This window comes from Zootermopsis nevadensis, unplaced genomic scaffold (assembly GCF_977971745.1).
Source record: "Zootermopsis nevadensis isolate Lab colony 2312 unplaced genomic scaffold, Znev_1.0 Znev_ptg000028l, whole genome shotgun sequence".
NCBI lineage: Eukaryota > Metazoa > Arthropoda > Insecta > Blattodea > Termopsidae > Zootermopsis > Zootermopsis nevadensis.
The window spans coordinates 13,055,048-13,077,602 of record NW_028259160.1 but is presented as its reverse complement, the minus strand read 5'-3'; the positions used below and the strand labels follow the sequence as shown (position 1 = coordinate 13,077,602).

Below are 22,555 nucleotides of genomic sequence, written 5' to 3'. Positions count from 1 at the left end.
CATTTATGACCCGCATGACGGCAGCACATGTTACAACCAAAAACAGGGGCAGGCAATTAGTTTTACTCGCGGGCCAGATGGGACTACTTCCAAGTAACAGTTGGCTGGATAATATGACGACAGTTCTAAATTCCAGAAGTTGTTTAACAGCGGTATGAAGTTATTCGTCCTTAGTAGCTCTTCTTTTCGACATAGGCGTGCCGAAAAATATATAAATGGTACTACAGCCAATTTTTTGAGCAAGATATAATCGGACTGTGTTCTCCTTGAGGAGTTGGAACACACGTTAAACCGAAATGAACTTCGCTTCACTCGATTACCTCATGCCGGTTTAAATTTTTCAGAATGTTTTCCTGTGACCTTTCCCTAAACTTGAAAGAAGTATTGAGAGGCATGTAATTTGATCATGTGGAAACTATTTCACACAATACAACGGAGAATTTTTGGCGATTTTAATATTTGAGTCTCGTATATTCTCCCAGCGTTTGTAGGAATGTTGAAGGAAGCGTTTATGAATTGAATTAACCTTTCATTACTGTAAGCACTGAAATATTCAGTATCTATACCTATTTATTAGTCCTTGTAAAGTACACCAATCATTTGTTGACACGTCTTAAGAATAGAACAGTTTGATGCTTTTAACTTCTTCTGGAGATACCAAAAAGTAACCTCCTTGTTTTCAAGTTTAATCTTACGAATAAAATAACAGTGGCACGCGGGTGTACTGTGTCTGAAAATGCAAATTTTGTTGATGTGAAAAATTGTCTCCACTCAGCTTAAACTTTCTAACTAGGGTTGCAAAGAAAATGAAAGTATTCAGAACTTGAATTTTAATCGACCATTATTCAGTAGGAACAACTAATGCTATTGCAAGTGAATGACGTACAATTACGCAGATATATCCGTATTTGTCATGTCGAGAACCTGAGTGCGAGAGACCGACCATCGTAATCGGTTGTATCTCAATAACAACAAAATAAATTACTCAATATGCTATCATAGTTATTCAGTAGTGATTTATTTACATTCCATAAACATAGATGAAAATATTATGAAATTATTATTATGGGTGTGTAGGTGATGGACAACAGCCACGGTGGTCTAGCGGTTAGAACGCTGGCCTTGTAATCCTGGGGCCTCGGGTTCGATTCCCGGCGGTGCCCGAATTTATAACTTGTGTTGGGCAAGGCCGTGGTCTAGGCAACACGGAGTTTTCCTCCGGGGGCTTTCCCGGTTTCTCAGTGGCATCCCAACAATTACTCCATTCAAACACAGAAGAAGGCAACGGCGAACCACTTCTGGATCATCTGCCAAGAACGTTTATGAACAGGTCCTAGTCCGAGAAAAGGATGGAAGGATCCTGTTCATATGGACCTGACCTGTCGTCAGACAGAACACTAAATAAAAAATAAATAGGTGATGGAATAAATGTTACCTATAATTCTTCCACAGAGGGCTTAGGATTTTGTGGATATGAAAACTTGTGATTACCGTATATTAATAATTACATGGATATCTTGAAACTCTTAGTCGAAACGGATACTCCCTTCTTAGTCCCGATTTCCGTGGGTACCAGTTTCGACACGTCCAGCCTGTTTAAATGTGCGGGCTGAGTTGCGAAAGATGCCACCGAAGTAGTTCGCTTTGTGGGGAAATTTGTTCAGGTTCTTCTCTGCTGCACTTGCTTCGTCTCGGATCCTGTTCTCAGTGTCTGCGATTTGCCCTGTTGCCGGACACGGTTCGTATTGGTGACCCTACCGTCACTAGGCGTACCTCCACTTTTCAATAAGCTTTCATTGCGTTGTGTTTAATTGTGCACAGGGTTGGTTGCCATGCGTGTAGGTTGATTGGATTCCCTTAAGAGCTTTCCTCGCCATGGATCGTTTCCTTGTAGAAGGCACTGTGATAGACATTCCGGAAATCAGTTGAGTAACTAGGTACTTGTATGTGATACAGTTCAGTAGTTTTTATCATTAAAATAGTTGCTGGTGGTTCATTGTATTAAGCGGTTTTTAAGGATTTTGCAACTTGTTTTGAACTACGTTTTTCACCGGCATTTTTGAATCCAGATTACGATTTGTAACTTATCAAGTTTGATAGTGCAGAAGTAGGCCTATGACTGGTTGTTCGGAGGGGAATATCCAGCATTCTACTGTAAGGAGCTGCTTCCTGGTGGTTCTTGAAACAGCAGATGAGGAATATAGATTTTTAAATTATATTCAGACGAGTTTCGGGCTATAAACGGTTAATTTGAGATTCTGGAACTGTTTTCCTGTGCTTTCTAGGTTTCTATTTATTTATTTAAGTCTCAGCACTCTGTTCCCAAAGTCATGTTCTATTAAATATAGAAATTAAGTTACTCCCGACGTACATAACGGTGCAGTACAAGAACTAGACTCTAACGCTACGGAGTATTATGAAAGAGGCAAAGCAAATTATTGAGTTGTTGATGTTTTTCTGCTCTCGTCTATGTCATTTCTTGAAGTGCAACAACTTGTTTTCGTTCGTAGCACGTATCGTAAACATCAAATTTGAAACTAATACATTTTCCGAGTTTTTTTTCATGTTCAGGCTTGCTTGTTATATGTGTGTGTGTGTGTGTGTCATATTTAATTATATTGTACACGCGTATGCAAGATCTTATCTGTACTATCAAGGAGTTAACGCTTATAAAATACGTCAGTAATGGTGTCCGTTGTTATTGTATGAAGAACGTGGACAAATCAATAATCTCTTGTAGACATTTTGATCTCAGGTGACAAAAACAAGTACAAATGTTTTCTTTAGGTGGAGAGAACAGAAATTTCTGTCGAATATTTTTGGAGGCAATATTGTTGATACGGGTTATAATAGCGCAGCGCAGTAAGCACTCTGAAACGTCGTCATTTTCTACCAGACTACACGGTGTAACATCTCAGGTGAATTTTGCATCTGAGCATAAGAGTATCGAAAAACTATTTTTACGTTGTAATGAATAAAGTTTGAGCAAATGAAAGCATATCATGCTTTGGTCCTCATTATAAAACTTGGCGTACAAAAGTAATATAGCTTCGTTTCATTATTTTACAGTTGTAGTTTAATGTGCAAATGCTTATTACATTTTAACACTTTGTTATTTAATCTTTGCAGTGTCTAAATAGTAAGACATGAAAGTTATTAAAAGCCATGGCTGGCTTGTCGCTCAGCGGACTGCTGTTGTCGGCTACTGGCCACATCTCGTAACATTCCGATTTCTTTGCGTCAGTTTTAGTTTCTGCGCGTTTGGCTGCAGTCTTCCACACCGATTCTCGTCTGCTAGGCTACGTGTGTTGAAATTCAGGTATCTACTTCTTGATTTCCCTTTATGTTTCTTTTACGAGGGTGAATTAACAATTCATATGTTCAGATTGCGAGAATTGACATTAAAATTGTCGCTTTATGTGACACCCGGTCACTTTTTAACTGGTCTGGTTGTTCGCTAAAATCCGAGACCACTAATAATCGAAAATTTAGGTCTGATTTTATGTTTATGTGTTTATTATGCGCGTGTATAACCTTGTAAGACTTTAATTGATATGTGAAACTTTTAAGTTGGCATGTAATAAATGCTGTCCTATCCAGCATACTAATAGTACGAGTAGTATTAATGTTTGCAGGATACAATCCTTCGAAATTCTAAATTATAGGTCCTCGAAGCCGTGTAACAGTATCCTTCCTGCGAAGCAGATAGTCGTTGAGCTATTCTAGATATTTTCCGCCTTTTATGGATCCCAAAAATTAATTGCCGTGCTAGTAAGACCACCAATGAACCCTATCCTTGTTCAGCTGAACCCATTTCACATCCTTACTCCCTGTTCTTTTTAATAATGTTTCTCTTAATTATGCTTTAAACTCAAAAGTGGTGTCTTCCCTTCAGATTTTGCTAATAAAATTTTTCTAAGTTACTTAATTATCCCTTGCGTTCTACACGTTTCCGCCCTTTCAATCCCCGTAATATATGGCGAAGCTCTTCATTGAGTAATTTTCTCCATTTTTCTGTTACTTCCCCTTTCTTAGCCCCTTGTTTTCTGTCCAGAACCTGTTCTCAAAGAGTGTTTTAATGCTTCTTACGTAAAACCTGCAAGTTCTTCTTCCTTCAACTGAGACGACGTTTCATATCTGTTTGTTTCTCTCCTAACCCAATCGAAATCTCATTAACAAAACGTCGCAGTTCAGTGAGCAGTAATCCTTCTTGGTGTTTGGGAGGTCTTGGTTTAAATTCTCTGCTCGAAGACCGCCTGTAGTGAGGTTTGTAGTGGTTCATTGGTTCGTTAATTTCTTGTGTTTTCCATAGTTATTTAGTCGCATTGTTAGATATTTCAGGTCCTGAACACAGCGTTTTGCGTTAAGGACATACAGAACTATTTATTATCAATTGAGAACACCTTGGTGTTTGAGTTGTGTACTGTGCGGACTTTGTGGATGTTACTTTATAATATTTTAGTATATTTTGCTACTACAATAACATACAAGCTGGTCTTCTGGGCTGTGACACCGTATGGACTTGTAGGGAGCTGATGATGGAGGCAGGAAGTATCTCTGAAACGTCGGTAAATTTCCACTAAACGTCACCGCTCAACATTTCAGAAGGCAGCCATCTTCTTACTCGCCTCCGTGAATTAAAGAACGCGTAGAGCTATATTCCACTCGTCCAAAAGTCTTAAATGTGTGTCATTAATATTAGCTCGCACATAAGAGTGTCTCTGCCATTGCAGTATAGGTTCATAACTTATAGATCAGGAACGTGTCAGGTTATATAAGCATGTCATGAGCCTCCTATTTCTAAGCATTCAGTGAATAGCCGTACACCTACATTCAGGAGGTAGTGGGTTGTAAATATGGCCGGCCTGTTGACTATTCAGGCACAGGTTATTAGCGTTTTTCCACAGTTTCTCTACACGAATTACGGAAAATTAATTTAAAATAGACTGAACGTCACAACTGAGTGATTAGCACTCCTGCTTCGTGTTCGGACAATTGCGGGTTCATATCTCCAGGAGACCGGCTAATCTGAAAGGATTTTTTGTGAATTTCCTCATTCTTTCCATGTAATTGCGTGGATAGAATTATGGTATGTGTAAAACGAAGTTTATTGATATTCCTTTCTGCAGTGTAGTATCAGTTGGTGAGATTCAGAATCGAGAGTGTTACAGTTCGTAAGGTACATCGTATGTGTACCCCAATTTCGAATACCCGTTGCCTTTCACCTGGACTCAGGCGTGCATTCGGATGGTCGGACAGTGGTTCTCATCAGTTACACTGACGGTTTCTCACCATCCTTTGAGACAAATACGGGCAATGAATTATTACAAAGGCCCACGCCTCGCCTCCTTTCACCGACAGACATTACTGTCCTTTCACGGGCTGAGCGTCTGAGTCTGACAAATCAAGCAGCTATGGAGCCGTGTTTTAATAAATTAACATTTGACTGATAGATACTGCATCATGCACCAGTCTTCCGCACCAAGAATTTTATTATCGCGTGGAGCTTGAAGGTGTTCATTACATTTGCAGAAATTGAGCATATTTGGAGTCGCATCTTTGAGCTCGTATGCATTCTGAATTTATAATTCAGGTGAGCTGTTGCTTTAAGTTTATATTGGAGGGTCACGTGAACGAAATGTCGAATTTAATTTTGGTCCATATAGGTCCAGAGAAGCTGAATTTTAAGTTTATAGTTTTTAATCAGTAATAAATTGCTGATACCTGGAAGGAAATTCCTGAAACTGTTAAAATCAGCTTCCATCGTAAATATTTGTCAGTCATTCAAAAACCACGCTAATGAGAAATGGAAGGAGTCTGAATGTCAAGTGTCCATCGAAATCACGAAGTTACGTGAACCGTTCACCCGTGAAAGTTATGGGAGCGGAAAAATCGGCTACAAAATTGAGACTGTACACGGCAGATTCTGGGGAATTGATTTTTTCAGGGCAAGAAAAAGCTTGTGTTGTGATTTGAGGCTTGACTGCCGGTCGAGGCTACGGATTCACTGCGTTCTGTGCCGCGGTCATGTAAGAGTTCTAGACTCTCTGTAATAAGCTACAGATGGGCACAGGTTCGTACAGTGTTTCTGTGATATTTGTTTAGAGTCTCGTGAACAAGCGTGGGTTTGGTATCAGTGGTCACTAGCGGGCGAGGTGCTGTCTGGACAAGGGATCGAAGCCTGCCGAAGACATTGTTCTCGCACGGTTTCTTCCACGGCTGATCATATAGCGTCTTCTTAATCGTTGGTGTCCTTTCAGAAACGAAGCACAAGTACTTCTTATACTGTGTTTACGTGTGTGCACGTGCAAATGGGTGCGTGGATGGAGGAACAAGGATTTCCTACACCAGACCGTGCAGCAGTTTGGCGCCTCAGAAGATGAAGTGCTTTCTGTCTTGTCGATCGACAACGTTCGTTTTAGAATCATTCTGTTCGTTTACTTTGAACGTCAATGCTCCTTGTGTATTTCATATTTACGAATACAACTGATGAGGGAAAACTGTGTACTATGGTATTAGGTTGGTTAGTGGATTACTTGACTAGGAAGTTGGTGCGTTAAGTCGTTAGTTAATTTGTCAGTTTTGTTGGTCATCTGTTGAATGGTACGTGTGCTGGCTTCTAGAAAACCAAAGACTCACTGTCAAGGCATGATGTTTTAATGCTTTGACTATATGATTACGATGTTGTAATATATTTTATTTATCCAGAATTCATTTTGTTAGGTCCATATTTTATTGTATTTATAACAAAGCTGAAAACATTTCTTAATTTATTCATGATCATTAACTAGTGTCAGGGGTCAGTTGCCTATCCCTAAACCGTCTGGGCGTATTCTGACTGTTACAGATTCTTATTACAAAACGTTTGCATTTAAAAGTGTCTTGTGGTTAGATTACTGTACAGAAACGTTGTAAGCCCAACTTTTTTTAACGTTGTAAGTGGTCGAAAGATTTGAAAAGAAATATTAAGAGAATTTTCCACAAAAATCATTAACATCTACAGTTTTTATTTATAAACGATGTGGTGAGTATTTGCCGAAATACGAACAAAATTAGCTTCTGTCTGTGTTTGTGTTATTTGTTCGGCACTGTTAGCTTTACAACGGTGTTTTTGTATCTGTAGTAAATGAACATCAAGGCTGATGAGGTAAGCACAGGCACGAAGAATAAACTATATTTATACATTAATGGTTTATACTTCCCATTGTAGGCCACTTTTGTTCTTATGATGCAGATCTCCAGTTTCAGCTGATACATGAACATATTGTCAGCGTTGTAAATAATATACAGTTACAGAGAGAGAGAAATATTTGCAGTATTAATATTATTTTCTTATGACGTCTTGGGATAAGTAATAAAGGGATGAAGATATTTTGTTTTGTGACGGAAGGACGGCTGCGTAAAATGTGTTACCCGTTGGTATGTGTAATGTGAGAAACAGCTCATTTGCACAAATGACAATATGAAGCTAACATATGATAGATGAGTTAGCTCTAATGTGTGTACAGGCCTAGACATTATTTTTACTGACTTGTCAAGATGTCTGTTTTTCATCTTAATGATACATGTTGCGTGGATGGTTAAAAGATCGAGATGAAATGCAACTTGTAGACGGTGACCCCGTACAGATGTGTTTCAGCTAAGTGAGCAGTACAGGTCGCAAATTTTTAACAGAAACCTCTGTAAGTTACAGTAAATAATGTATTTTCTAGGGTTCACAGTTGAATATTCGTATAATATTTTTATACTATGAAATTACACTTCCTATAAATTGCAGTTGATAAGGTATTTTGGGTTGTAATGTCACGTGGACTTGTGGGTAGATATCAACGTTTCGGAATAACATGCTGCCTCCATTTTCAAAGCTGAATATGGATGCAGTGTGTTCGGCGAAACCTCTTATCTATGTAAATGTCCACACGGCGTTACAACCCAGAAGACTAACCTCGGCATCTTCACCGTCATCACATAAATCTGCTTTTGTTAACAGAACAGTTTTCTCCTGCTATTACTATTCCAGTGATTGTCGCTGTAATTGGACGGGTGATTAATGAACTGAGAAAGGCAGTTTGTAAGACCAATCATCCAAGACATCGCTCCTGATACCAAGTACTTTTCATTATTGTATACCAATTAACTGAAGTCTCACCGACAATGTTTGAAATTATGGAAGATGTACCTACACGGGGTCACAACCCAGAAGACCAACATCGACAAGCCGATAGTCGTTCAGCTGGTCAATAAACTCCTCGCTCTTTATCGAACCCTAAGTTTTATTGTCGTGTTTGCAACGCCTCACCCCCAGACCATATAACGCCCTCAAACTTAATATTTTCCTCGCGTGTCTGCCTACGTTATCAATTAACTTCCTGTCAGGTGTTGAGATTAAATGTCTTAATTTATTATTTCCATAAATTGTTATTAATAATCATTAAAATCATACGCAATTCCAGAACTCGTCCTCATTGATCTTGTTTCTAATGTGCCCAGTTAAAGTCGCGTGTTAATACCCGACTCCAGGAAGCACAGCGGACGACGATTTGCGAACAGTAGAATGTCTGACGGGTGTCAGGACTGAAGCTGCCAGCGATGCGGATGGACACCATGGCCGTCGACGGCATTGGGAGAGCAAGCTGTTCACTAAAACTAGAAAGTGCAGGTGACAGGCCGTAACTAGCCTCTTGTTCGCATGCATTCTCAGCTAATAGAAACAATAGCAATTATTTCTATCGACTTCGTCGCATTGGACTTAGCAGTTTGCTGGCGCAAACACAATGTTAAGGAATGTTAGTTGGATATAAAAAGCGTGAAGTTCTTTTAATAATTTTGAATGATTCAGTGTCTAATGAGAATTGTTAACATAGCAGGATAATTATATTTTGTTAGTGGGCTGCTCTTACGGAGTCCGTGTGAAATAAAATATATATTTTTTGTGAAAACTTGTCACAAAACGAGGCTGTCAACCAAGTGATTGGTTAGGGGCTGGCCGGCCGTTGTTCAAGTCTGAGCGAGAGCAGAAATTTTTGTTTTCGTTTTCACGTTAAATGTGTACCATTCAGGTGCTGAAGATATAAATATTTACATTTTATTAAAGCGAATTTTATTAATATTTAATTCACAACTAATATTATAGTACGTGTTGTTTGTATTGCTGATGGTCATAAAATGAAATTTTGTGCATTGTATGTTATGGGGCTCTCGGTTATGAGTAGCTGGATACTGAAAATGCATCTTTAGGTAAAGGTATTCAGCATAACTGAAATTAATTTCATCCAGTAATGGGATTAGGCAAAAACGACAGGTACCTTACTGAGTTGGGGTTAGGTTAGCGTCTTTTGAGTGTAATGACTGAGAATTTTGAAGATTTCCGTCTTCTGGGTTGTTGCGCTGTGTAGTCTGGTAGATGTTTACCAACGTTTCAGAGGTCATACTGCCTCCGTCATCAGGGCGATGAATCGCCCTCACCACTGTGAAAACCTCAAATCTTACGCTGAGAATTTTCTTTTTGGGCGACCGTATGGAAGAAAGAGTTAAGAGCAGCACAGCTTTTAAGGGGGAAATTATTCAAAATACTTTCAAGATCTTCGTGAATTTCGAACATTTAGCGTTTTCTTACGATATTAGATTCTAAGTGTGGATTACAGAAGCATAATCTTCTTTGACACCATGTTGTCAATCACCACAAATCGTGTGTTCCTCTCTCAGACGGACAGACTACTTCACGCCATATAAGACTTCCGTATTCCCTTGTTCTGTAGAATTCCGCACGTAATAAGAAAGCTTCCGTATTCCATAAAACGCGACGCAGCATTCTTCGTGTTGGCAGAGCACGTCGTTCGGACATCCGCTCATGTGAAGGCGCTGTGTAATTGGTGCAATGAAAGCAGCACCGGCCTGCCATATGCGGGGAACGGACGGTCCCGTGTCCGCCCTGTACCTGCTGTGACCGCTGTTAGAAAGGGAGCCCTCGTATTGTTGGAGAAGTGATTTCTCTACTACTTTCTTGAAGTAACAGCCCGTACCTGTTGTTGCTGGAAGGTTGCGCGAGGGGGGTTAGAGAGTTTCAGGTAGCTAGCCGGCCACGAGCCTCCACCTCTGCGTTTCAGGGGTGTCCGTCGGGCAGTTCGGCCGAGTGAAATGCTTGCGTGCGAAGTTTTATGTGTCGTGTGTGGGTGCGTGGAACTTGATGAATGCGGATTGAGCTCTAGAAGAAGGTTAAGTAAGATGAGACGAGAGAACTGAATACAAATTTGTAACTTGTTCGACACAACCGGATAGCTCAGTCAATACAGTGACTGACTACGGGCTGGACGATCGAGGTTGATTCCCGACGGGGGCAGAGGATTTTTCCTCTAGCATCTGCTTCCAAGCCGGATCCAAGGCCACCCAGTCTTCTGCCCTTTGGGTGCCGGGGGGTCCCTTCCCCGGGGTTAAAGCGCGGCCGGGGTGACACTGACCACTCACCCCCACCTAATGTCGAGGTTGATAATGAGTCTGCCCCACACCTCCCCTCCCCCTGAATGCCTGTATGACACGTAGCAGAATAGATTTTTTAATTGATTGAAGTGGATCATTAAGAAATGTCCCTTCTCTAATTGTGTGAACTGGATTGAACTGATCCAAAATACAATCCGCTTGGGGTTTTAAGATGGCTGTCTTCTGGGTTGTTGCGCCGTGTAGTCTGGTAGATGTTTACCGACGTCCCAGAGGTCCTTGATGCCTCTATCATCAGGGCGATCCTACAACGCTTGGGGTTTCTTGTAAGCACGGCAGTGAAACTCTGGATTTCAGGAAACGCGAGGTGTTTCTGACCATCTCAGCGATTATGAGCTTCGAAACGATTTATTTTACATCTCGAACATAACTAACGAATAAAATAAGTGTCAGATTTGTAAATTATTTATTCGTGTCTGTATGCCTCTTTGTGATAATTTTCAGATATATGTGTGTGTGTGTGTGGAAGAAGCTTGAACAAGGTGACTAATAACTCACGTTGTGGTAAAATTGTGGTTTAACACTGCCACTAGACAGGATGCCGAACCATTCACAACCAATTCTCAACCTCACTGCCTGTGTTCGTAATATCAATATTAATGTTATCTTATCGTCTCCTCGTCTGTTCAGCTGAACTTTTTCTAAAAGTTTTCCCAGCCAAATTTCTGTGTGTCTATCCTAGCTACATACCACCATCGTAAGTAATATAATTAATTTTGAGTCTGAATCTAAAGTTAGAGTCTGCGCAGTATGCACACGTGTCCGAACGTGTATCAATAGAACAATGAGCAAATGAAGAAAGCAATAGAATGTGGTAGGTACCACTGCTCTGTTCCAGTCCACTGGTTTCATTACTAAGAACAGGACAATGAACTAGCAGTGACTATTATTTCATTTGTGAATTAGTAATAGCCCTACTCGTACTGTATAAGAGTGGCTGGGTAAGATAATTTGAAGCTGAGTGAGACCAAGTAACAGAGCCGTGGCGTTTGGTGTTTAAATTTGAATAAGATGAGTGGATTTACGTCATCAGAAGCTTTTTCGATTTTCTTGTTAAGAAATTTCCCGTCATTTATGGAACTCGAAAATTAATTATCGTGTTTATAACGGTCCACCATCATTTTCGAAGGGTGAAACCTCTCAGAAGGCGGCCACTTCGAAAGATAAAAGAGATTGGGGGATAATATTAAAATGAGTGCAAGTTAGTACGGTTAGGTTAGGAAGAAAAGTAGATTGGAGTGGCCCAGAATTGCGTCCATTGGTCGGTTTTCAAATTAGAAATTTCGAAGCCTCGGATTATACATATTACCGGCAGGAAAGAAGCTCTTTTAATAATGACAACTTTGCATAAAATATCAGTAACTAAATCTGTGCACCCCTGTTCTGGAACAAGGCTATGCAAATGACCTGCCATTTCGCCAGCTACCAAAATAATACCATTATTTATATTTTTTATCGTTTCATTCACTCATATAAAGTAATCAACGATTCGTATCGTATATAGAACATGAGGCAACTCTCATATTTCATATCCTGCTCTAAATTGTGTCTGTCGTAAACTAGCAGCAATAAAAGTTGTCAATTCCATTCAGGTTACTATTATAAAGATATTGTCCTTCGACTAATCAGCAACCGGTCCCTTGTTTTCCACCTGCTGAGGTTCTGCTTATCATTTCACCTCGCATTTTGAATCTTCCTAGGCGACGTTGCATTTGGGCTTGTAGGTGTTAGAAATGAACTTATTCTGGGCGAAAATACAGAAAAGGAGCAGTGTTTTGTTAACAGCTTTTGAGGTCGCCTTTCAAGCTGGACAATCTAGCAGGAATTAACTTGGGACTAAATATAATTACGTATTATACAATTTCGTGAGACAGCTCTGTGCGTCATTCCCGTGTTGCTACAGACGCCCATTTCAATTAACGAAGGAATTTTGATTCTTAGCAGCGACAGGGTTTTGTCTCTCCACCATCGCGTCCAGAACGGTTCTGGGGAGTACCCTGTGGGTACCGGAGACTTTTCATATGGTTAAGGCGCCCGAAGCGTGAATCTGTTAATTGACCTCCATCTTGAGTCATGAGTCACCTACGCTGCCCATATATCTTCAGGATGTGGTGCTTAATTAAGCACAGGGAGAACTTTATTTTGGTGTGACACTGCTCAACCCCATCTAGTGCTGAGGTCAAGAGAGACTACGGGCTCCCCCCCCCCCCCCAAGCGTCGCCATGCCGTGTATCGGGACAGCAGGACCTGCGTATTGTAAGAGGAGAGTTGTTGTTTTGCTTATTGATTTGTTTATAATTTTTGTGTACATGTTGGTTTATTGTGGGTGTATATCTGTTTTGTGAACGTACTACAGAGCTGGTAGCTGAAGATTGAAGTTTGAGCAGTGTTGAAAGGAGGAGGTTTAACACTGTCCCTGCTGTGATTGGTTGTGATGCTGTGTCATCCAGTGTCAGGAGGTTCCATCATAACACAACGGCCCACCTGTTTAGACTGTTTAGCGTGTAGTAACGGGACGATTCCTGCCCGCCGTGCTGTGTCATTCCGTATCTGGAGGTTTCGCCACACCACGTACTTGTCTCTCACTTTGCTGGGAGCGGGGACAGGGCTTTGTCACCCGACCTTCCCTTCATTACGTCTAGAGAAGCTCAGAATGGATACTTGTTACCAGCGTCAGGTAGCCAAGGCCTCAGTGGTGTCGCGAAGAATCCACGTGGTTTTGGGCAAGAACACACTTTAGAAGATGGCTGTTTTCTGGGCTGTTGCGCCGTGTAGTCTGGTAGAAGTTTATTGAAGTTTCGGGGATCCTTGCTGCCTGCATCATCAGGACGATTAGTCCTGATGATGCAGGCAGCAATTAGCTCACTTAATTGAAACTTATCTCGACGTACAGGCCTGAAATATGCGGCTACGAGCATGCTCTGTGTACGGATTATAGGGTTCCTATTTTTTCAAGTTAATGTCGTAACTTTTGAATGCAGCCAGGTTCTAGGTGAAGAAAACTTAGAACCACTGCAGTGATAATTTGCTGTCTGAGGTCTTTTGCACAGCTCTGGGACCGAGGGTATGTTCTGTTATTTTATTTTTAAAATCAATCAGATGTACTGCCTTGGTGTATTTCGTGTAGAAATAAAAAACATTTTTCGCCCTGTTATTAAATTAATGTCGTTTCCGTCCTAGATACTCTTGAGGAATGACGCGTATGTACGTCGTCGTATAAATCCGATTTTTGTCAGGGTACCTTAGCAGGTTAGTGCCACCTGCTGCACGCAGGCTACTCAAGTGATTCTTATAACCTCGTTAAGATTGAACACAAGTCTGAACAAGATCCGCAGGCAATTTTAAACTTATCTTACAAGGAGAACAAATAATATATTGATAGAATGCCAGCATTAAAAACTAAACAAAAGAAGACAATGAAGTATGGCGGTCGCTGGAAAGAGAATGATGAAGCTAATTTAAAATTCCTGGTACGTATATTGTTGACATTCTGGAAGTCATCTTGCCATACAACGAATAAATACAGTCTGATAATTCAAACATGGAAATCGTCATCATACTGCCCATAGAGATGGATGTCTTACAAGATCAAAGCTACACAAAAACGCAAACTACCACCGTAAAGCTCTTAATAATGAATGATTATTAGAAGAAATATCTATAAGATCGGAGTATAAATATTGATGTGTTAATGTGTGTTTACAGACTTTGAGACCACTACAAGACCATTCATGGATAATCATCAGACTTCAATATTTTCTTATAAATTTATCATGTCTGCGTACCAAAGGATGCGGCCTCTAACTTAAGCAATAAAATCGAAACTCGATCTTCGCTACATCTGAGCATTGTTTGCATTTTACCGTTTTACTATACATCAACAAACCAAAGCTCAATTAACTTGACTTTCTTGTGAATATTTGGGGGGAAATTGTAAGCACAAAACTGGTGAGGAGAGAGGGAATTAAATTATCTTTGAAATATGCCGGTAGGAAGTAATAACTCAGGGGTAGGCAGAGTACGACCTGCGGGCCGAAACGGGATGTTTCTCTGACAACGCGGGCCATAGAATCTCTGTATTAATGCTCATTATATAAACATTTGGTTTATGGTTATCAATTAATTAACACTTATTTATGAAATTCCGCCCTGTTTTATGCCGATACGCCTCCATAGGATTTATTTTAGCTCAGACGACGAATACTTCAAATTAAATAACATTTTTAATTACTAAATAATTGGATTGTAAGAAATTATATTTTGGGGCACGTGGTTTATTTTGTAAAGGATTACAAGTTGTGTGTGTATTTTCTAGTGTACTGTAGGGTCACAGCTATAGAAACCCAGAAGCAATGCAGAGACTGTAATAAGAGTGACGGAAGAAAAAGTACTGACCAAATCTACTTTTACTCTGTTTGCAAACTCTACATGCTGATTTGTTTCATTAGTTATCAGGTAGGCTATTACCAAAATGGAATATAACTCACTAAGGGAAGACCGTGGCTTGTCAGCACGCTTGGTTAATTGTTGATTTCTCACCACGGAGGATTTGTTAATAAACTCGCGGGCCTCGCTATGATTAATTTAGTTTCTCTTTCGTGTCCTCTCTTCTGAGACAACCATAACGTACTTAAATATTTCATAGCACAGAAGAAGCCCTCTTATAGGCACAGAGAAACCAAAACCAGAAGTTTAGTGACAAATTTTTAGGATGGATAATAGTTGCATAAAAGTGAGCAGTGGCCTGCTGATTGGTTCTGTCGCTTTTCCGAATTCTGGTTCCCCATACTGAATGAACCTCGTGTCGGAGGGTTTCAGAGGCCACACCTACACAGTTTAACATTTATTACAAATATTATTTCACTACGGGCTGATCAACATTTGTTACTATAAGGACATGCGCTCGTGAATTTGCCATTATCGCCTAACTTCACTCTCCAGTACCAAAAGTCCTTTGACCAAGTATTTGATTTGAACTTGAATTACGTGTGGGGACTTCTCGTTGTCGCAATGCGAAGCACGAAACAATTCGGGCGGTCCACGCCATGGCCCAGACGGGTTCCTGCTAACTTGACCTGCATCAGGGGAAAATGACGAGTTCGTGTAGGAATCTACCGCAGCGCGCATCGCGTGCTGTCAGTCGGCTAGGGCTGCTGTAACTGTTTCACTACTGACACCGAAACGTCCTATAATCATAGCCCACCGGCAGAAGGTGCACAAGGATCAGAACAGGGAGGCCTCACAAGAGCAAGTTCTGTTGAAAGACATTTTGTTTCTCGCTACTACAGTAAAACCTCTCTAGTTGGACACCTCTATATCCTGGACACCCCTCTATATTGGACACTTTTAATTGGAACCAGCAAATATCCTATAATTTTACATTGCCACAATACCCTATATCTTGGACACCCCTCTATCCTGGAACTTGAACACCCCTTGTGTTGTAAGTTGGACAGGTTCATGCACTTAGCTTCAATGCTTTTATGGGAAACGTTTACAGTTAGTATTTTGTTGCTTTGAATTTCTGACTTCTACCTGAGGATTACCTTATGTTTGAAGGTGTGAGACTTTGAACACATCAATGGAATTATTTTGTTGAACCCTTCACTGGACTACAGTACGTATTACTGGTACAGTTTTAACTTTGTCAGTACTGAGCTTGCAACTGAGTTAAACAGAAATTGGAACGGTGTGCTTTCGCTCATAATCAACCAGGAATGGTTGAAACTTTATTCTGATTGCGACGAAAATTAGAAAGAGGATGGCAAATTCCAAGATAAAAGCAAAAAAGCAGTGTCTTGTGACGGAGTTTTTTACAAGAAATAAGTGACATCATATGTTGAGCTAATGCCATAAGTACAATTAAAAAGAATACGTTCTGAACATTTAAAATTTCATTGAGGCTGGGGTGTAATGTGCAACCACGAGAGTGGGTTTCAAAAGATTATTATAATTAATAATTAAATTATTCTTAATTCGATCAAGCCTACAGTAGTTAGATTATGTAAGTAAATAGATTGATTGCATTGTCGGTAAACGTAAAGTATTGGTGCCCTTCCCTATGAGCTTATCCATGCAAGTTTAATTTAGTGAAAACAAAATTTGTAAAAATTTAATTTACCTTTTTGATTTTTCTTATCAATAATTTCCTTTTTGTGAAGGGCTCCATAATACTTTACAATTACCACATTGTTATTACACGACAATTTGAAAGGATGATTTTCCCCCTTTCCCTCTATCCTGGACACCCCTGTAAGTTGGACACATTATCGTGGAACCGCTGGTGTCCAAGTTAGAGAGGTTTTACTGTATTTGCCTTGGTTAAGACGTGAAGTTACCATTAATATCCCGAGACTTTTCCGACCTCAGTCCAATAGCCTTTCCGGTAATACGGTTTCGATCTTCTAATCGACGCAAATTATAGTTTGCGAATAACACTGTGCATTACGTGCCAAAACAGATGTTTCATAAGAGATTCTTCACCGTCAGTTGCACATTCACAACAATTCTTGGAAACATAACTCAGCGTAGTTATGTATTTTAAGAGTGGTCTTTATGAAACGTTTCCTTTTATGATTTGACACATACATATATATATATATATATATATATATATATATATATATATACACACACACACACAAAGAAGAAATTATAGCTCTATTAGTTCCGCCTTGTCTGTCTGTCTGTCTACGTGCATCCATAGATGATAACATTTTCGTTTATGGCCGATAGTAGATATAAAATTGTAATTAAACTGCCGTCGAGATCAGAAACCAGTCGCAGTATGAACATTGGGAATTATAATAAATTTTCTATAAAGACTGAGTGAAAATTGAAGATGGCTGTCTTCTGGGTTGTTACGCCGTAAACGTGTACCACACTACAAGGTGCAACAACCCAGAAGACAGCCATCTTCAGACTCACCGCCGTGAAAACCTCATATCCTACATGAGTAAAAATTGTGAGCGTGTTGCAAGAAAAGCGACCATTTCTTGACTGGCTGATCAACAGTTCGTTTGAAGATGGTTGTCTTTGAGGTTGTTCCGCCATATGTCTGGTAGAAGTTTCGGAGGTATTTATTGGCTCCATCATCAGGTAAATGATTAATCACCTGATGATAGAGGAAGCAAGCACTTCTGAAACGTCTGTAAACGTCTACCAGACTACACGGCGTAACAACCCAGAATATGGCCATCTTCAAACTCACGGCCATGAAAACCTCGAATCAACTATTCGTTTCTTAATGACTCTGCTTCAGGAATGTTTTTTTTTCTGCCAGACACAAATAGAATGGCGATGTTATTGTACGGAGCATTTTTGCACTTAATATTGCAACATGTAATTGACATAGACAGTAACGTTTGTTTAGTCTGAAGTTCTTATCGGAAGGAATTTGAAACTGAAAGTCATCTTATATCATCGAATTGTCGATTAAACTTGCTGAAGAACAGCTGTCGACATGCAGATTGCTAGAGCATGGTAATAGTCGCTAACATAATGCAGTCAGCCAAGTGCTAATCACTCAGAGCTACTATATCCTACGCAGTAGTCAACAGTAATAATACCCTTATAGTGGAGTGCTAATGTGGATCTCGGGAGTTTCAAAACGCCTCAGAGCTTAGATGACTGTAGACAGTGGTCGGGATTCGAGTGGAATTTTTCTCTCGTACACGATGTCCAGATATGCTTTGGGATTCACGCAGCATCCTTTGCTGCACTGATTGATTGATTTATTGATTGACTTGTCGATGTTAGCCTACTTCGCTCTACTGGCGTGCATTTGATCACAGAATCTTATCATGTTTCTGTGTTCTTAACAGACTTAGGATTTCGAGCATTAGGCTGATCATTATTTTTCTTTTCGATTTCGCAACGATAGTAGGAAATTTTATTCCGATTAGGTAGCCAAAACGTATCTTCTGATTCGCTATTTGTGAATTTGCGTTCCTGTGTCCTTCACGTTTCTTTATTGCAGATACAGCTAAATTATTTGTTTTATTTTTGTAGCTAAAAGCTTCTTAAACATACTTAAAGTTTGGCTAAAATTTAAAAGAAAAAGGGCACTTTACATGAATACATATGGGCTTTTCTGCGCTTAGAGGTGTCACGATCCCTTGGGTTACCTGGGGAGTCCCCGCTCGAGGAATCCCGACAGTCGCGTAAGATTCAGAATTGTTACGCTACTATATATTTCCTTACATGTGTTTTTCTTTTTCCATTTTTCCTACGTTCTTATGACAAATGAGTGGTAGGTATCCGGTTTTGTAATTCTTTGACATTCGGCCTTATCTCCTTATCTCTTCCTTTTCCCACTGTAACGAAGATTCATGGAAATTTCTGGGTCTGATTGGAAAGAGTTTTATGACATCACTGCCTGACTTCAGAAATATACTTTTTACTCTGGCTTATCTCTTTGATGTATCTTTCTGTAAGCATCGGACAGCTGGTCTTCTGCTTGTGCAAATTTTCTATTAAATTGTTTTATGAAGCGCATGTAAGCGCACTCTACTGGAACATTCGTAACAACAATAATATAATACAGTACCAATTTTTTGTAACGATAATTCAGGGTGTTGTGCTGGTCCGTCATCACAATTTGCCTGTCTTCTTTCTGTCCGCCCAGAGTCTTTTCAGCAATCTCATCACAAGATTCCTTGATCTCTAAATTGCTCCTTGCGTCTCTTCTCACGGCCTGTTGAGGCACGATGACCGCGGCAGTGTCTGCACACTTGACATTCCCGGTGGGTGTACGTTGGTGGTCATGGAAACACGGACAATCTGAACCTTGCCTAGACCAGGTCTGGGGAACACTGGTTATTTCGACATTAACACAGATTTTTGCAAGGGCTCTGTATGCCTGTTGAGAAGGGTGACTTTTCTGCACGAAGACATGGTCTGATACAAATCCAGTGACATATAACTATCACTAATTTTATTTATTTACGTATTCGCTGTATCGAAAAATGTTTTAAACAGGACTTATACAACTTTTTACCCTGTGTGCTTATTAGGTAGGCCTACTGATACTGGGTCCTGATGTTGATTTGAGCCGTATTAGTCCATTACACGCTGTATTGATTTAAGTTCCATTTTAATATCATACTTTATGCGCCCAGGCTTTTTAAATGGTCTATTCCCTTCAGACTTCCTGTCTAAAATTTTGCTATTTTTAGCATCTCTCACATTCGTGCTACATTATTTTTAAAGCATTCGAATTCAAGCACTTATAATTTCATGAAGAAAAAGTTGTAAAATAAGTTCGGAGGTGTTGGTAACATAACTTCTTAAATGTCTAAACACCGCTGTAAGTTTTAAGTACTGGACATATGTTTGCAAGGAAGGAGGGACAGAAGCATGACCTATGAAGTTCTACGCTGTTGGAGCTGAAGTTGCAACTGAACTTGAGGAACAGCTTCTCTTGAAGCAGGCGTATTGCCGCAGTTTTTCTCAGTGACGAGTTATTCAGGAATGTTGAGCTTGAATTTGCGGCTACTGAAGTGTAAAGGAGGCGATATTTTATAAGAAATGCAGTTTGTGCTTTGGGCGATACCGGACAGACTGCGGTTACATAAATTTCTTTTGAGTTGTAATTAGACTCTGCTCGTCCAGTGCTGCTGATTTAGTTTATTTTTTCCCAGGAAGAATTCTTTTTTTCGACAGGACACATCGTAATCTTGTTTGGGGTCATTCGTTTATGAGCTCAACGCCTTCATAGAGTCGAGCTGTTTGCCCTTGACAAAATGTTACTAGGGTGACTAGAAGACCACGCTTAGGGATCGGGATAGACGAGGATTAAAATAAACAGTTCCAGGAAACTGAATCTGTTTGTTGACAAATCGCTGATTAGATTAGGGAAAATATTTTAAGTTTTTCTACAGGTGATTTATCTCCAAGAATTTGAGAGATAAGTGTAAAACACGCCAGGTAGACTACGTAACTCTTAAATTTACATGGAAATATCATAATACGGAGAGAGTAGAGTACACTTGAAAGTATTTTAAGGCAGCACAGCCATGGTTCCTGACAACGTGAGAGAACTTGCCAAATCCTGCAGGATAGATACCGAAGATGACTCTCTTCTAGGATGTTGCGCCCTGTAATCTTGTAGTTTTCCGGCGTTTCAGAGGTGATTCTTGCCTCCATCATCACGGCGGTCTATCGCCCTGATTTTATCGAAAAATGAAGTTGATAGCCGAAGTTCGATTCCTGAAAGGGGTTCTTTTACATTTCTCATCAGGACAATGTCTTCTGGTGTACACTCTCCTCCTGCGCTAAGGACTGGCAGCTTCTGCCCCAGGCTGACCGTGTGCTGTCTTGCATGTTGTAAGTCGCTTGCTTGCTGAGGCATCGTGGGAGGAAAGTACTTATCAAGCTAGAGGACTTTATCATCATCAGAGATTTTCTGTAGCATGGTGGATTGTTAGTGCTGAGGCGACAATGGCTACTAACTAGGGAATTAAAATTAACCTTCGCTCCTGCAGGCGTGTTATAATATTGTTTTGGTTTAGCCAATATGGTAACTGGAGTGAGTAATTTTAAATAGCCAGTTAGATGTTGGATGCAGTATATCGTGTGAAGTCTTTCTGCATTGTAATGAGTACAGCCCTGTACATATAATTGTTAGAGAACGATATGCCTGAGGGTGTTAACTAACTCCGTGGAGCGGTGTCTATTTTCGGAAGCTAATAGTCGCTAAGCCAGTCAAGAAACTCCGCGGCTTTTATAAAAGGTTATGTTTCTTGCCGTCTTCGCAAAGCCCGTGCAGTTCCGAGTTGTACGTAACATTTCGTTGCGTTCGTGAGTTTTTAAACAACGGAACACGTCTTAGTAAAAGGTTTCAGTCGCCAGAGTACTAATTAAAATGGAAGTAAAACATTTCATGACAGCTTCAGATTTTTGGTTAAAGAACACATGGTATATTTACTGAATTTACGAAAACGTGTTAGTTTTGTGTCTTAGGATGGTCCAAATTTGTGCACAGTGAACTGTCTCGGGATTCACTTATAACCCAATTGAAGTAAACCGAACATCGATACATCGCCTCTTCAAATACCTCCACTTTCTTATTCCGTCCACAAAAGCCTTGGAATAGAAATTCCGTCAGAAGAAATCTCCCAGTAAAACAGCACCCCCTCGCCAGCAGCCAGTGGCCATGGCGAAGCAAATGTACCGTTAAGCATTATAATCGATCGTGATACAGCGTCATACAATTTGTTTTCACCGTCTGTACAAACAATTCTCTGGAATGTGGAATTTGAGGTTTTGACGGCGATGAGTCCGAAGATGACTGTCTTCTGTGTTGTAGCGCCGTGTCTTTGCTGCTTCCATCATCAGGTGGAGTCAGCAAGGAAGGACCTCTGTAACGTTGGTAAACTCGTACTAGACTACACGGCGCTACAGCCCAGAAGACAGCCATCTTAAGATTATCCGGAATATTCAGTTTCAAACAGAAAATGTGTATCAACAAATGGAATCTACTCAGGTAAGAGATCACCTATAGGCACTCAGGGAGGACCACCGGTGTAAATGGTGGCATTTGAAATCCAAGGTTTTAGTGTAAATGAACCTTCTACTGGGAGGGGCGTTGATTTGAAAGTGGAAACATTGCCGAGAACGAGCTGCATACAGTAACAGGTAACATTCCAAGAATTTTGGTAGAACAACTACAGAATCACCCCTCTTTCTTTGCTTTTTGCCAGGGTAGTAGATTCTTCCGTATTTTCCGCACATTTCGACGCGTGCACACTTTAGTTCGAATGCTGTTGTCAGGCTAATCGCGTTAAGGGAGTTTAGTAGTGCACAGACTGAGGTACGTTCTGTATAAGGCAGCCAGTTGCGTTTGTCTGGCATGGGGAAAAGGGCAGTGTTAAGTGTTAGTGAAAAGAGAGATGTGTGTGCCTACAAAGAACAATATCCTGGTGCGAGCCAGCAAAATATTGCTAACTATTTCTCCGTTTTATGGGATAAACCCATAGGTCGGCGCTGTGTTGGAGATATTCTGAGCGAAAAAGAGAGGTGGAAGAATGAAAGACGTAAAAGTGTGAAAAGGTTGAAGGGC

General features: G+C 40.3%; 1 protein-coding gene across 5 annotated transcripts in view; it reads left to right on the top strand.

Annotated features, from left to right (window-relative positions):
• Samuel (SAM-motif ubiquitously expressed punctatedly localized protein) overlaps positions 1–22,555 on the top strand; it is a 235,900-nt gene that overhangs the window by 138,019 nt on the left and 75,326 nt on the right. The gene's annotated exons all lie outside the window — the stretch shown is intronic.